Source organism: Oncorhynchus masou, chromosome 25 (assembly GCF_036934945.1).
Source record: "Oncorhynchus masou masou isolate Uvic2021 chromosome 25, UVic_Omas_1.1, whole genome shotgun sequence".
Lineage (NCBI taxonomy): Eukaryota > Metazoa > Chordata > Actinopteri > Salmoniformes > Salmonidae > Oncorhynchus > Oncorhynchus masou.
This window is the reverse complement of record NC_088236.1, coordinates 37,492,300-37,505,291: the sequence shown is the minus strand read 5'-3', so window position 1 is coordinate 37,505,291 and position 12,992 is coordinate 37,492,300. Positions and strand designations below refer to the sequence as shown.

The following is a 12,992-nucleotide window of genomic DNA, read 5'->3' as shown; positions in this document are numbered from 1 at the left end:
TCACTCGGAAATAAAAGTTCCTTGAGGAATATCCTGCAGTGCCCTCACACCCCAGCCCATCATCTGGGTTTTATAGAGCTGCAGCCGAGCCCTGAAAACAGACAAGAGAAGACATAAATCCAGTCCAACTAACTCAAAAGACATACAGTGCAGCCATAGTTGATCAAGTGCACAGAGAAACTGATATTTTAATTTTGGGCTGAAACTGTATAACAAAAAGATAGACATTTAATTTGCTAATTTTCTTACTTTTTAACTCTGCGTTGTGCGGAAAGGACTCGTAAGTAAGCATTTGATAGCAAAGTATACACCTATTGTATTCGGCGCATGTGACAAATCAAATGTGATTGATTGATTGATTGATCAGATGATGGTGGGGTAGGGATGCCCAGTTACCGGAATCCATTCTGAACCACGCGGTTCCTACAGCTCCTCCAACAGACAGATGCTTCTCCTAGCATCTGTCAGCTTCTTATTGGTGTTCAGGGCCGCCCACACCTTGGAGTTGTAGATACAGCAGTCCAGAGGAGTCTCCCCCTCTCTGTTCCTCAGGTTCACGTCTGCTCCTCGGGACAGAAGCAGTCTGGAGGAGTAGATATCATCCCCAGCATGGCTATGGTCAGCAGCATGACTGCCACCCACTGGCCAGGCTAGCACAGCCACTGTCTCTGGATGTGTGCATCTATGTGTGGACAGGTTCCTTCCATAAATGTGTCTAGGCTATACACCTACAACTGGTCTCATTGCAGGTTAGTGCGCTTATGATAAAAATTCCAGGTGGGATAGGCTATTGATAACAAATCATAATTTTCAAGAACAACCTGGTGTCATGCTGCAGCTCTGAGAGAACGGAGACTGTCTTACTGCTCACGTCACACATTCCAGTTGGTTCTCCCTGGCAGCGATATGTAGAGGTGAGTCCCCATGGACGTTGACTGCATGGAGGTCACATCTGGCATCAAGCAGGATCTGAGCGATGTCATCGGAGCCAGACAGGGCTGCCCAGTGGAGGCCAATGTTCTCCTCCTGAACAGGGATCACAGGTCAACGTGGAAAAACATACCCAGGAGCAATACCTTCCCCACACACCACAGAAACAACCTTGCATCTAAAGGCTACTGTATCTTGAAGATACATTGTTACATTTTTGGGCCATTTATGTCAAGTGTATCAGTAGACAGTACGTCATATACACTATACAAATGTTTTGAGGAAGAAATCATACTCATACAGACCAATTGATATGTTCCCCTTTACAAAAAATATAGCAGTTTTGACTTAAGTTGTTAATTAATCTTGTTGTATGCGCCCAAGGTGACATTCTGAAGCATCCCTTTAACTTGGATTACACCATGTACTGTAGGTCAAACGTGCAGACCGGAACATTATGCACCCCATGGGATCCATCCCACTGTAACCTTGCCTGTGTCTAGCCTCCCCTCCTCAGACTGTGAGAACAGAAGGTAGGTAAGGTGATGGGATGTACAGTAGGGTGAACAGCATGCATCCTATAGAGTACTGACCTTGTCTCGGATGTTAACATCAGCCCCTTTGGAGAGCAGCAGTAAGACCAGCTCTCTGTGCTTGTACTCTATAGCCCAGGTGATATGGGTGCACCCACCATCATCCTGACACCAAGCACAATCAATCAAGTTCATTAAAGTAAACTAAAATTGAAACTAAAATTAATCATGAAAAAAAACAAGTAAACTGAAATAAAATAATTAACAAACCCTTTTGAAAAACTGAAACTATACTGAAACTATTATTGGACTCCAAAATGAACTAACAGTTCAGTTTGAGTTTTTTGGGAGGGGGGGGCAAAAATCGAATGGGGTTTTCAAACTTTTTTTCCTAATGGGGTTTTGAAGCTTGTGAATCTGGCGGGTCAAATTGAGATTAACTTTATAATTTAAAGGTAGATTCAGTGAAATGATGTTGCCACAAGCAGCACCGCAGATATTGGGTGCATTTGAGTGGTAAGGATAAATAGGGCCCTATAAATTCTGCGCTGCAGAGAATGTGGACGGAACCAAAGGATACCAGACTTTAAAACGAAATCCAACAATATTAAAAAAAATTCTTGATCTTAGTAGGAAATCAACTACATCTATTGAAAGCTGGAAAGGTTTTCCCAAAACACATCTCAATTAAATGTTAACTACGAATAGCCTATGCTTACCTGGCAGAATGATATCATGATTATTTGCATCAATCCAGTGGTCATTTGCTTTGCAAACAATTTCTTAATTTTTGACGTCCGGGAAGAATGTATCTCCTGATGTAGTTTAATCATGGCTGTCAAATCAGAACATCCAATTATTTAGAATGTCGAAATTCACATATTCACATTCCCCTATTACATACTCACAAACTGAAATCATAATATAATATTGAGTGTACATTGTACAATCAATTATTGACAGAGGGACTCAAATATCACATTGATTTGTATACATCCACTGAACACATAAATCATTCATTGGTTCCTGTTTTAGTCATGTATTTGGTCAAGTTCAGAATGCAATACACTGTGAAAGGCGGCGATCGACTTGACAAAAGTCAAATCAAATCAAATTTATTTATAAAGCCCTTCTTACATCAGCTGATATCTCAAAGTGCTGTACAGAAACCCAGCCTAAAACCCCAAACAGCAAGCAATGCAGGTGTAGAAGCACTGTGGCTAGAAAAAACTCCCTAGAAAGGCCAGAACCGAGGAAGAAACCTAGAGAGGAACCAGGCTATGAGGGGTGGCCAGTCCTCTTCTGGCTGTGCCGGGTGGAGATTATAAGAGAACATGGCCAAGATGTTCAAATATTCATAGATGACCAGCAGGGTCAAATAATAATAATCACAGTGGTTGTCGAGGGTGCAACAGTTCAGCACCTCAGGAGTAAATGACAGTTGGCTTTTCATAGCCGATCATTCAGAGTTTCTCTACCGTTCGAGTTTCTCTACCGTTCCTGCTGTCTCTTGGGAGTTGAAAACAGCAGGTCTGGGATAGGTAGCACGTCCGGTGAACAGGTCAGGGTTCCATAGCCGCAGGCAGAACAGTTGAAACTGGAACAGCAGCATGACCAGCTGGACTGTGTGATCCGCTCGTACACGTCCATTGAGATGAACACAACAGCTAAGTGCGTTGTTAAATGCTTTTTTGCCCTTCCGCTTCACTTTAGACACAGTAGATCTCCGCTAAACACAGAATCAAGATGTTATCAGTCTCTCTTTTACCAATGATAACTTCAGAACAAAGTTGACTACAAATACAAGGTTGCCAATGTCTTTGAAATTGTTACCAACAAGCGAAGAACAAAAACCAAGATGACTGCAATAAAATATAAATAGTATAGGCCTACATATTTCAATCATATTGAAATCAATTTCATGTTCAATCGATCCATTTATTTTTGCTCATTGTAGGCTAGGCCTAATTTTTGCCTCAATATATTTATTTCATGTGCAACAACATGTGCACAATGGATGTGCCTAATCTGTGATTTAGTGGATTATTATTATTCGGTAAGCATTAGAACAATCTGTCTCAATATTTGCTGCAATAGGTGGTGATATCTCTCTAGGCGGTGATCCTTCGTCAGTATTGTGAAGAAATGATTATGTTATGAGAAGATTTTAAGGGAGAAAGATGATCCGAGAACAGCACTGCCTTTCTTTCGATCCTATCAGTATCAACACACGCTCCAGCAACACACTTAGCAAACATTCTCCCTGCATGGTGTTTTGGGAAGCACATGTTCTTTTGGGATGCGCATTTTAGGAACAATGCATCTTTAAAACACTCGTAAGCCTAACTTCCATCGCTATCGGGAAAGCAGCCCCTGGTTGTTGCGAAAATTGACCCATTGCTTCTGTTTACTTGGTGCATCTGCGTAATCTCACTGAGTCTACCTTTAAACCGAACCTATGACCTGACCCATCACCTTATGCATTGCAGCCCCTCATTGGAAAGAAGTGACATCCCCAAAAATACAAAAAATACACATAATTGGCTTCTAGCCTCCCACGCATAGGCTACTTTCTGTCCCTAAGATTGGAACTAAAACTGAATAATATAAAACTAAATAGAAATGTTTTTACAAAACTGAAACCTTTATTTGAGGGGTAAAAAAAAAACTAGATTGTTACCGATCATACCGATCTGAAACGACACAGATTTTGTATTTAGACTCATGATTACACACAAAGGAAGATAGTTCCTACGTGATAGAATGCTCACTTTTGTTTTCCAACTGATCTTGTGTCCTTTCTGACATCCTGTGAACACTGTTCATTGCTGCTCGCAGCTGCAGTGCCTTCAGAAAGTCTTCACACCCCTTGACTTTTCCCACATTTTGTTGTGTTACAGGCTGAAATGGCTTAAGTCAATAGGTATTCAACACCTTTGTTAAGGCAAGCCTAAATAAGTTCCAGAGTGAACAAGCCTAAATAAGTTCCAGTGAACAAGCCTAAATAAGTTCCAGTGAACAAGCCTAAATAAGTTCCAGAGTGAACAAGCCTAAATAAGTTCCAGAGTGAACAAGCCTAAATAAGTTCCAGAGTGAACAAGCCTAAATAAGTTCCAGTGAACAAGCCTAAATAAGTTCCAGTGAACAAGCCTAAATAAGTTCCAGTGAACAAGCCTAAATAAGTTCCAGAGTGAACAAGCCTAAATAAGTTCCAGTGAACAAGCCTAAATAAGTTCCAGTGAACAAGCCTAAATAAGTTCCAGTGAACAAGCCTAAATAAGTTCCAGTGAACAAGCCTAAATAAGTTCCAGAGTGAACAAGCCTAAATAAGTTCCAGTGAACAAGCCTAAATAAGTTCCAGTGAACAAGCCTAAATAAGTTCCAGAGTGAACAAGCCTAAATAAGTTCCAGAGTGAACAAGCCTAAATAAGTTCCAGAGTGAACAAGCCTAAATAAGTTCCAGAGTGAACAAGCCTAAATAAGTTCCAGAGTGAACAAGCCTAAATAAGTTCCAGAGTGAACAAGCCGAAATAAGTTCCAGAGTGAACAAGCCTAAATAAGTTCCAGAGTGAACAAGCCTAAATAAGTTCCAGTGAACAAGCCTAAATAAGTTCCAGTGAACAAGCCTAAATAAGTTCCAGAGTGAACAAGCCTAAATAAGTTCCAGAGTGAACAAGCCTAAATAAGTTCCAGAGTGAACAAGCCTAAATAAGTTCCAGAGTGAACAAGCCTAAATAAGTTCCAGAGTGAACAAGCCTAAATAAGTTCCAGAGTGAACAAGCCGAAATAAGTTCCAGAGTGAACAAGCCTAAATAAGTTCCAGAGTGAACAAGCCTAAATAAGTTCCAGAGTGAACAAGCCGAAATAAGTTCCAGAGTGAACAAGCCTAAATAAGTTCCAGAGTGAACAAGCCTAAATAAGTTCCAGAGTGAACAAGCCAAAATAAGTTCCAGAGTGAACAAGCCTAAATAAGTTCCAGAGTGAACAAGCCTAAATAAGTTCCAGAGTGAACAAGCCGAAATAAGTTCCAGAGTGAACAAGCCTAAATAAGTTCCAGAGTGAACAAGCCTAAATAAGTTCCAGAGTGAACAAGCCTAAATAAGTTCCAGTGAACAAGCCTAAATAAGTTCCAGTGAACAAGCCTAAATAAGTTCCAGAGTGAACAAGCCTAAATAAGTTCCAGAGTGAACAAGCCTAAATAAGTTCCAGAGTGAACAAGCCTAAATAAGTTCCAGAGTGAACAAGCCTAAATAAGTTCCAGAGTGAACAAGCCTAAATAAGTTCCAGAGTGAACAAGCCTAAATAAGTTCCAGAGTGAACAAGCCGAAATAAGTTCCAGAGTGAACAAGCCTAAATAAGTTCCAGAGTGAACAAGCCTAAATAAGTTCCAGAGTGAACAAGCCGAAATAAGTTCCAGAGTGAACAAGCCTAAATAAGTTCCAGAGTGAACAAGCCTAAATAAGTTCCAGAGTGAACAAGCCGAAATAAGTTCCAGAGTGAACAAGCCTAAATAAGTTCCAGAGTGAACAAGCCTAAATAAGTTCCAGAGTGAACAAGCCGAAATAAGTTCCAGAGTGAACAAGCCTAAATAAGTTCCAGAGTGAACAAGCCTAAATAAGTTCCAGAGTGAACAAGCCTAAATAAGTTCCAGAGTGAACAAGCCTAAATAAGTTCCAGAGTGAACAAGCCACATAATAAGTTCCAGAGTGAACAAGCCTAAATAAGTTCCAGAGTGAACAAGCCTAAATAAGTTCCAGAGTGAACAAGCCACATAATAAGTTCCAGAGTGAACAAGCCACATCATAAGTTCCAGAGTGAACAAGCCTAAATAAGTTCCAGAGTGAACAAGCCTAAATAAGTTCCAGAGTGAACAAGCCACATAATAAGTTCCAGAGTGAACAAGCCTAAATAAGTTCCAGAGTGAACAAGCCGAAATAAGTTCCAGAGTGAACAAGCCTAAATAAGTTCCAGAGTGAACAAGCCTAAATAAGTTCCAGAGTGAACAAGCCTAAATAAGTTCCAGAGTGAACAAGCCTAAATAAGTTCCAGAGTGAACAAGCCACATAATAAGTTCCAGAGTGAACAAGCCTAAATAAGTTCCAGAGTGAACAAGCCTAAATAAGTTCCAGAGTGAACAAGCCACATAATAAGTTCCAGAGTGAACAAGCCACATCATAAGTTCCAGAGTGAACAAGCCTAAATAAGTTCCAGAGTGAACAAGCCTAAATAAGTTCCAGAGTGAACAAGCCACATAATAAGTTCCAGAGTGAACAAGCCTAAATAAGTTCCAGAGTGAACAAGCCTAAATAAGTTCCAGAGTGAACAAGCCTAAATAAGTTCCAGAGTGAACAAGCCACATAATAAGTTCCAGAGTGAACAAGCCTAAATAAGTTCCAGAGTGAACAAGCCTAAATAAGTTCCAGAGTGAACAAGCCTAAATAAGTTCCAGAGTGAACAAGCCTAAATAAGTTCCAGAGTGAACAAGCCACATAATAAGTTCCAGAGTGAACAAGCCACATAATAAGTTCCAGAGTGAACAAGCCTAAATAAGTTCCAGAGTGAACAAGCCTAAATAAGTTCCAGAGTGAACAAGCCTAAATAAGTTCCAGAGTGAACAAGCCACATAATAAGTTCCATGGACTCACTCTGGTTTGTAATATAGTGTTTCATACATGAATGACTACCTCATCTCTGTACCCCACATATACAATTATCTGCAAGGTCCCTTAGTCAAGCGGTGAATTTCAAACACAGATTCAACCACAAAGACCAGGGAGGTTTTTCAATGCCTCTCAAAGAAGGGCACCTATTGGTAGATGGGTAAAAAAAAATCAAAGTAAGCAGACTGTCACGGTCGTCCTCCTCTTCATTTGAAGAGGAGAGGCGAGAAGGATCGGAGGACCAAAATGCGGCGTGATATGTGTTCATGTTGAATGTTTTAATTAAAGAACGAACTGAACACAGAAACACTATACAAAAACCAGTAAACAAAATAACAACCGTGAAGCTAATGCGAGCTGCACTGAAACAAGCCATCAACATAGACAATCACCCACAAACAAACAGTGCAACCCAGGCTACCTAAGTATGATTCTCAATCAGAGACAACTAATGACACCTGCCTCTGATTGAGAACCATACTAGGCCGAAACCTAGAAATCCAAAATCATAGAAAATCAAACATAGACTGCCCACCCAACTCACGCCCTGACCATACTAAATAAATACAAAACAACGGAAATAAAGGTCAGAACGTGACACAGACATTGAATATCCCTTCGAGTATGGTGAAGTTACTAACAACACTTTGGATGGTGTATCAATACACCCAGTCACTACAAAGAAACAGGCATCCTTCCTAATCCAGTTGCCCGAGAGGAAGGAAACCACTCAAGGATTTCACCATGAGACCACTGGTGACTTTAAAACAGTTACAACAGTTACAGAGTGTAATGGCTGTGATAGGAGAAAAATGAGAATGGATCTACAACACTGTAGTTACTCTGTGAAAAAGGGTTTGAATCCCCTGCTTTGGATTATCTTATTGCACACAATGTGAGAGGGCATTACTTACTAACAGTTTGAAGGCATAGAAATGCAAGGCAAAACATGGTAAATCACCTGGAATCATGACAACAGTGAGGAGCAATTTCAGTCTCTAGCTTTCCCATTAAGGTCAGGAGTTTTACAATCCATTTAATATCACCCACAATATATTGAACATCCTAATGGGCAGACTGTTAAACTGTCTTCCAACAGCACTGACCTCCAACTCACCCTGCCAAAGCCTAGCTGATAGTACGTGTGAATTATGGACAAACGATTTCAACGAAGCTGTTAACATTTCAACTGGACCTGTTAGTCGAAGAAGGAGCAGAGCGTGGATGGGTAACTACCTGACAGTTGACCACTATGGTGTAATGTCCCAGTTTAGCTGCCAAATGCAGACAGGTATCCCTTGATATCCTGAGAGGAGATGAAGATCTTATGAAGATGTTATTCACTGGTTTTGTTCATGGTTGTTTAAAAAAACACCAACTTATATATATTTTTTTGCCCTTTTTCTCCCCAATTTTGTGATAACCAATTGGTAGTTACAATCTTGTCCCATCGCAGCAATGGACTCGGGAGAGGCGAAGGTCGAGAGCAATGCATCCTCCGAAACACGACCCTGTCAAGCCGCACTGCTTCTTGACACATACACTGCTCACTTATCCCGGAAGCCAGCGGAACCAACGCACGCTGGCAACCAAATTCAGCTTGCAGGCACCTGGCCAGCCACAAGGAGTCGCTAGAACGCGACCGGACAAGGAATTCACAGCCAACCACACCCTCCCCTAACCCGGACGATGCTGGGCCAATTGTGCGCCACCTCATGGGTCTCATGGCTGGCTGTGACACAGCCTGGGATCGAACCCAGGTCTGTAGTGACGCCTCAAGCACTGCGATGCAGTGCCTTAGACTGCTGTGCCACTTGGGAGGCCCGAAAAACACCGACCTTTTGCTGCTACAGCATGTAGTTAATAGTTTAAGACGTGTCATGGACATAAAACAGCTTGATCACTTGACATCTACAGTACACCAGAGGTCCAGCTCATTTAGCGAAAGTCTTATGTCTTATAAACGGTAACACAGCTGGTGGGGTTGACAGAAGATCATGGCCTATCTATGGAGGGGATCAATGAACTCTGCTCCACACACTGACCTTATAGCTGACCCGTGCCCCGGCCCTCAGCAGGTACTTGACCGTGTCCAGATGGTTGTTGTCACAGGCGTCCATCAGGGGGGTTCTCTGCTCCTCATCAACAATGTCCAGGTTAGCTCCAGCCTGAACGGGATGGGGAATCAGAAACCTTTTACACCTGTCTGCTTGCACTGTATAATAGAGTGAAACTCACAGCCCTCTGCACTGAAAACACAACGTACTCACATAGCACTGTCAATATTGACCCCGAAAAGCAAATACATTTTCTTGGCGTGAGGGACAGGAATGCAGCAGAGCTGCTAACTTAGTCATCTGCCACACTTGTATGCCAAGTGATTCGAATGTGAAGAGAGAGCCAATACCTGCTACATGTCAGAGTACATCTCCTCACCTGGACGAGCATGTGACAGACCTCCTGGTGTCCTTTAGCTGCTGCAGCATGTAGAGGGGTCTTCTTGTTCTGACGGTCCATCAGGGTGTTGGGGTCTTTTCCATCCACTGGACCAAAGAGGTAAATTGCCTTTTGAGTCATGTTGACAACTTTCCCCCCGGGGACAATAGAGTATACCGTGAAAATAAAATTAAATCAACAAGTTGTTTACTTTTTCATTCAAGTTAAAATATTAGAAGAGGGTTGCTCCATGTACGAACGAACTAGGCATACACATGAAACCTGGAGAGATGTGGCATGTTCTTACCCAGCAGATGGATGACTTTCTGGAGCTCCCCGTGATGGGCAGTGATGTACAGTTGCTTCGTGTGATATTTCACTTTCTTTGGCCTCATACTAAATACCAAAAAGAGAAATCTAGCTACAGTACATCACTTGGTATGCAGCAGAAACATCTGTAAGAGTGCCTATTACAGTCATCATTGACATGAAACAGTAATGACTACAGACCCACTATGTGTTCATTATATTGTATTATCTCATCTAAACTGCTAAAAGTCTAAGTAATGACTTTAAAAATAGCTACATTTTAAACTTACTTTTCCTCATCCAGGGCCATCAGGATGCTCTCCAGTGACGTTTTAGCTGGTTTCTCTCCATCACCTAAAGGCCCTCTCTTCAGGCTAGTACAAGACAGCATACAGCAATCATTACCATTACATATTAAGCTAAATACCCAAGAAAATGATCAATGCTAGTACTAATGCAGAGAGAAAGAGACACAGATTAGGATAGAGGGAATCAAATTGAGAATGGAAGAGTAAAGTCTAAATAACCTGTTGTTGGGGAAGGTGTCCAGAGACCTCTCAAGCTCAGTGGTTTTCTTAGCCCTGTGAATGAGGGGCCTGGTGGACATAGCAGGAACAGGGGCCAAAGGGGAAGCAGCTTGCACAAGAGGAAGTACTGACTCGGGTTTGGGGACAGTAACAGGTTTGGGAACAGTGACTTCCTGGGCCCCGGTGGCATCCTCCCCACAGTGGGGACAGAAGCTCTGGGCCTTGATGACTGAGGCACAGCCACTGTGGAAATGCTGAGAGATGCTGCCATACGGTCTGTACTCCATGAAGGTCCCCTGCATAACACATACATGATTAGTCAGATATTAATATTAAAGGCAAAGCAGAGTGCTTTAAGAATTAACAACCACAATAAAGTCATGGGACAGGTGTGTCAGCCTATCAGGTCTATCTGTTGTATTCCTCCTCTCACCGCCCTGCAGAAGAGGCCACAGGCAGGGAGGGCATCACTGGTGCTTGGCCTGTAGTCCTCACACAGAACTAGCAGACGCACTGTGTTGGACGGACGCATCATCTCAGGCTTCACAACATCCCTCTGACATCGACTCACCTGTAGGGAGGAGATGAACGGAGAGATAAATAGAAAGGAGCAGAGAGATAAGGGTTGTTTAGATACTAGCTCAACACACAAAGGCTGGGTAAAGGTTAACTTCGCCCCCAGGCTATTTCAAACTTTGGGGAGGATATCTGGTGCGCAAGACTAGGGAAATGTTGCTTCAGAGCAGCTCAGACTCACCAGACCATCCACCCTCTCTGTGGCCATGCAGGTGTGCTCAGCCTGGAATAGGTTCTCCCTACTGCATGGGGTCTCCATGTAACAGCAGCACAGAGGGAGCTCTTCAGACAGGTCCGTCTCTGTCACCTCACCATCAACTGGAAAGCCTGCAAAATAACACAAATTAACATCCAGGTCAACAAAACAGATTTAATGTACAGCATATTAATGTATTGTACAAGTATAATTTCACAACGAAATGTTTAACTCGTCTCTAGGTAAACTGTTACCTGAGAGAGGAGGAGACATCAGCTCATCTTGGGCTTTCAGATTTGGCGATTCCACAGTCAATTCAATGTATTCCTGCTTACTGCTGTTGTCCTTTTTCTCCATTTTGTTTTCTTTGGTTAAATCTTTTTCATTTTCTACTCACTGCTTGGCTAACAGTGCATGGCTTTCTTGCATTTCACAAATCTCTCTGTGCATCAGATCTTCTCTCTTCTTTCTGACATTTTCTTGCTTTTCCATCTCTCTGAATCATTCAGACACTGTTCATCCGCAGTGCATTTCTACACAAATATTTACAAAAGACTAGATGGGATGGGGTCTCTTACCTTCAACACCTTGGTTTTCTTCTTTGGAACATTCCCATCTTCCTCTTCCCTTTCCTAGACCCTGCAGACACATACAGACGGAGAAGTGGCAGATGGCGGTTCAAGCTGGCACAGTATGTCATCACTAAATAAAGTGGACATGAGAGACAGTGTAGAAGAACAGTCTTCCCAGAAAGGAAGATGACTCACCCGGATGTGGCTTGGTAGAGACAATACTCTTTCTTTTAAGGCTCGGAGGTAGCTTCATGTGGGAGGGGGCCATTGAGTTTTCCATCCACATGCCTGCCATGCTCGACTCTGCTCCGTCCCTGTTAAAATGCTTTAGAACAGACTCTAATGACATTGGACACCAGTCATAATTTAAAAGGACAACATTTCATGTTCTGGGTTAAGATGAACATTACCTTCAGTGCTGCTGGATTGGCGGCAGGTTTGCCCATAGTCTTCCATGCACACCATGTCCTGGCTGGAGAGTCCACAGATGGAGAGCTATGAGTTTGTAAATCTGAGATCCCTGCTGCAACAGCGTCTCTACCATTGTCTGCAGGGGTTTGAGGGGTTTTGGTCAGTTTATGGGCTGAACCACCTGTCCTTTGAGGGTCTTCTCTTGCTTGTTTTTTCATGCACGGTAAAACCATTGGAGCCATGAACGGATGTCATCTTGGCTTTAGCTTTTTTGTTAACCTGCATTTTAGCACTCAGAGCCATCTTCCCCCTGGCCCCCAGGGGGGAGGGGGGGGGGGGTATTTTCCCTGCCTCTGATTCCTGACTGACTCCCCTACTCTCCATGGCTATCCTGGAGGAATCCTCTGGGCTCTTCACACCAATATCAACAGTTTCACCTGGAAGATTACAGCTGTTAGTCCCATCAAATAAGATGCCACATTAATCACGTTCACACACTGCTAAGTGGGCAAGTGGTAGTTGTAAATGAGGCCAATGTGAGAGTGATTATAGCATAGATAGAACTCACCAGTCCCTCTGGATCTGGGGGAGGCGCGGTGTGGCGTGCTGTACTACCAGAACCCATCTTTCAAATCCGTAATCTACATCTTTACAAAAGGGTTGTGTAAAACGTTGAGAAAAACAAAACAAAAACAAAGCTTAACCTTACGACCACACACACATAGGAAAGCACCGAAAAGACTCCAAAAAGTACATGCCAAATACAAGTAAGATCCAGAAGTTGGCCCTTGCAAAGGTTTAGGCAAGAAAGTAGCTTTGTACCTGCTTTCTCGATGGCCTCA

At 42.6% G+C, this 12,992-nt stretch overlaps 1 pseudogene; it reads right to left on the bottom strand.

Annotated features, from left to right (window-relative positions):
- On the bottom strand, nt 1-12,534 carry LOC135513630 (histone-lysine N-methyltransferase EHMT1-like; annotated as a pseudogene).
- Nucleotides 12,535-12,992: the final 458 nt, after the last annotated feature.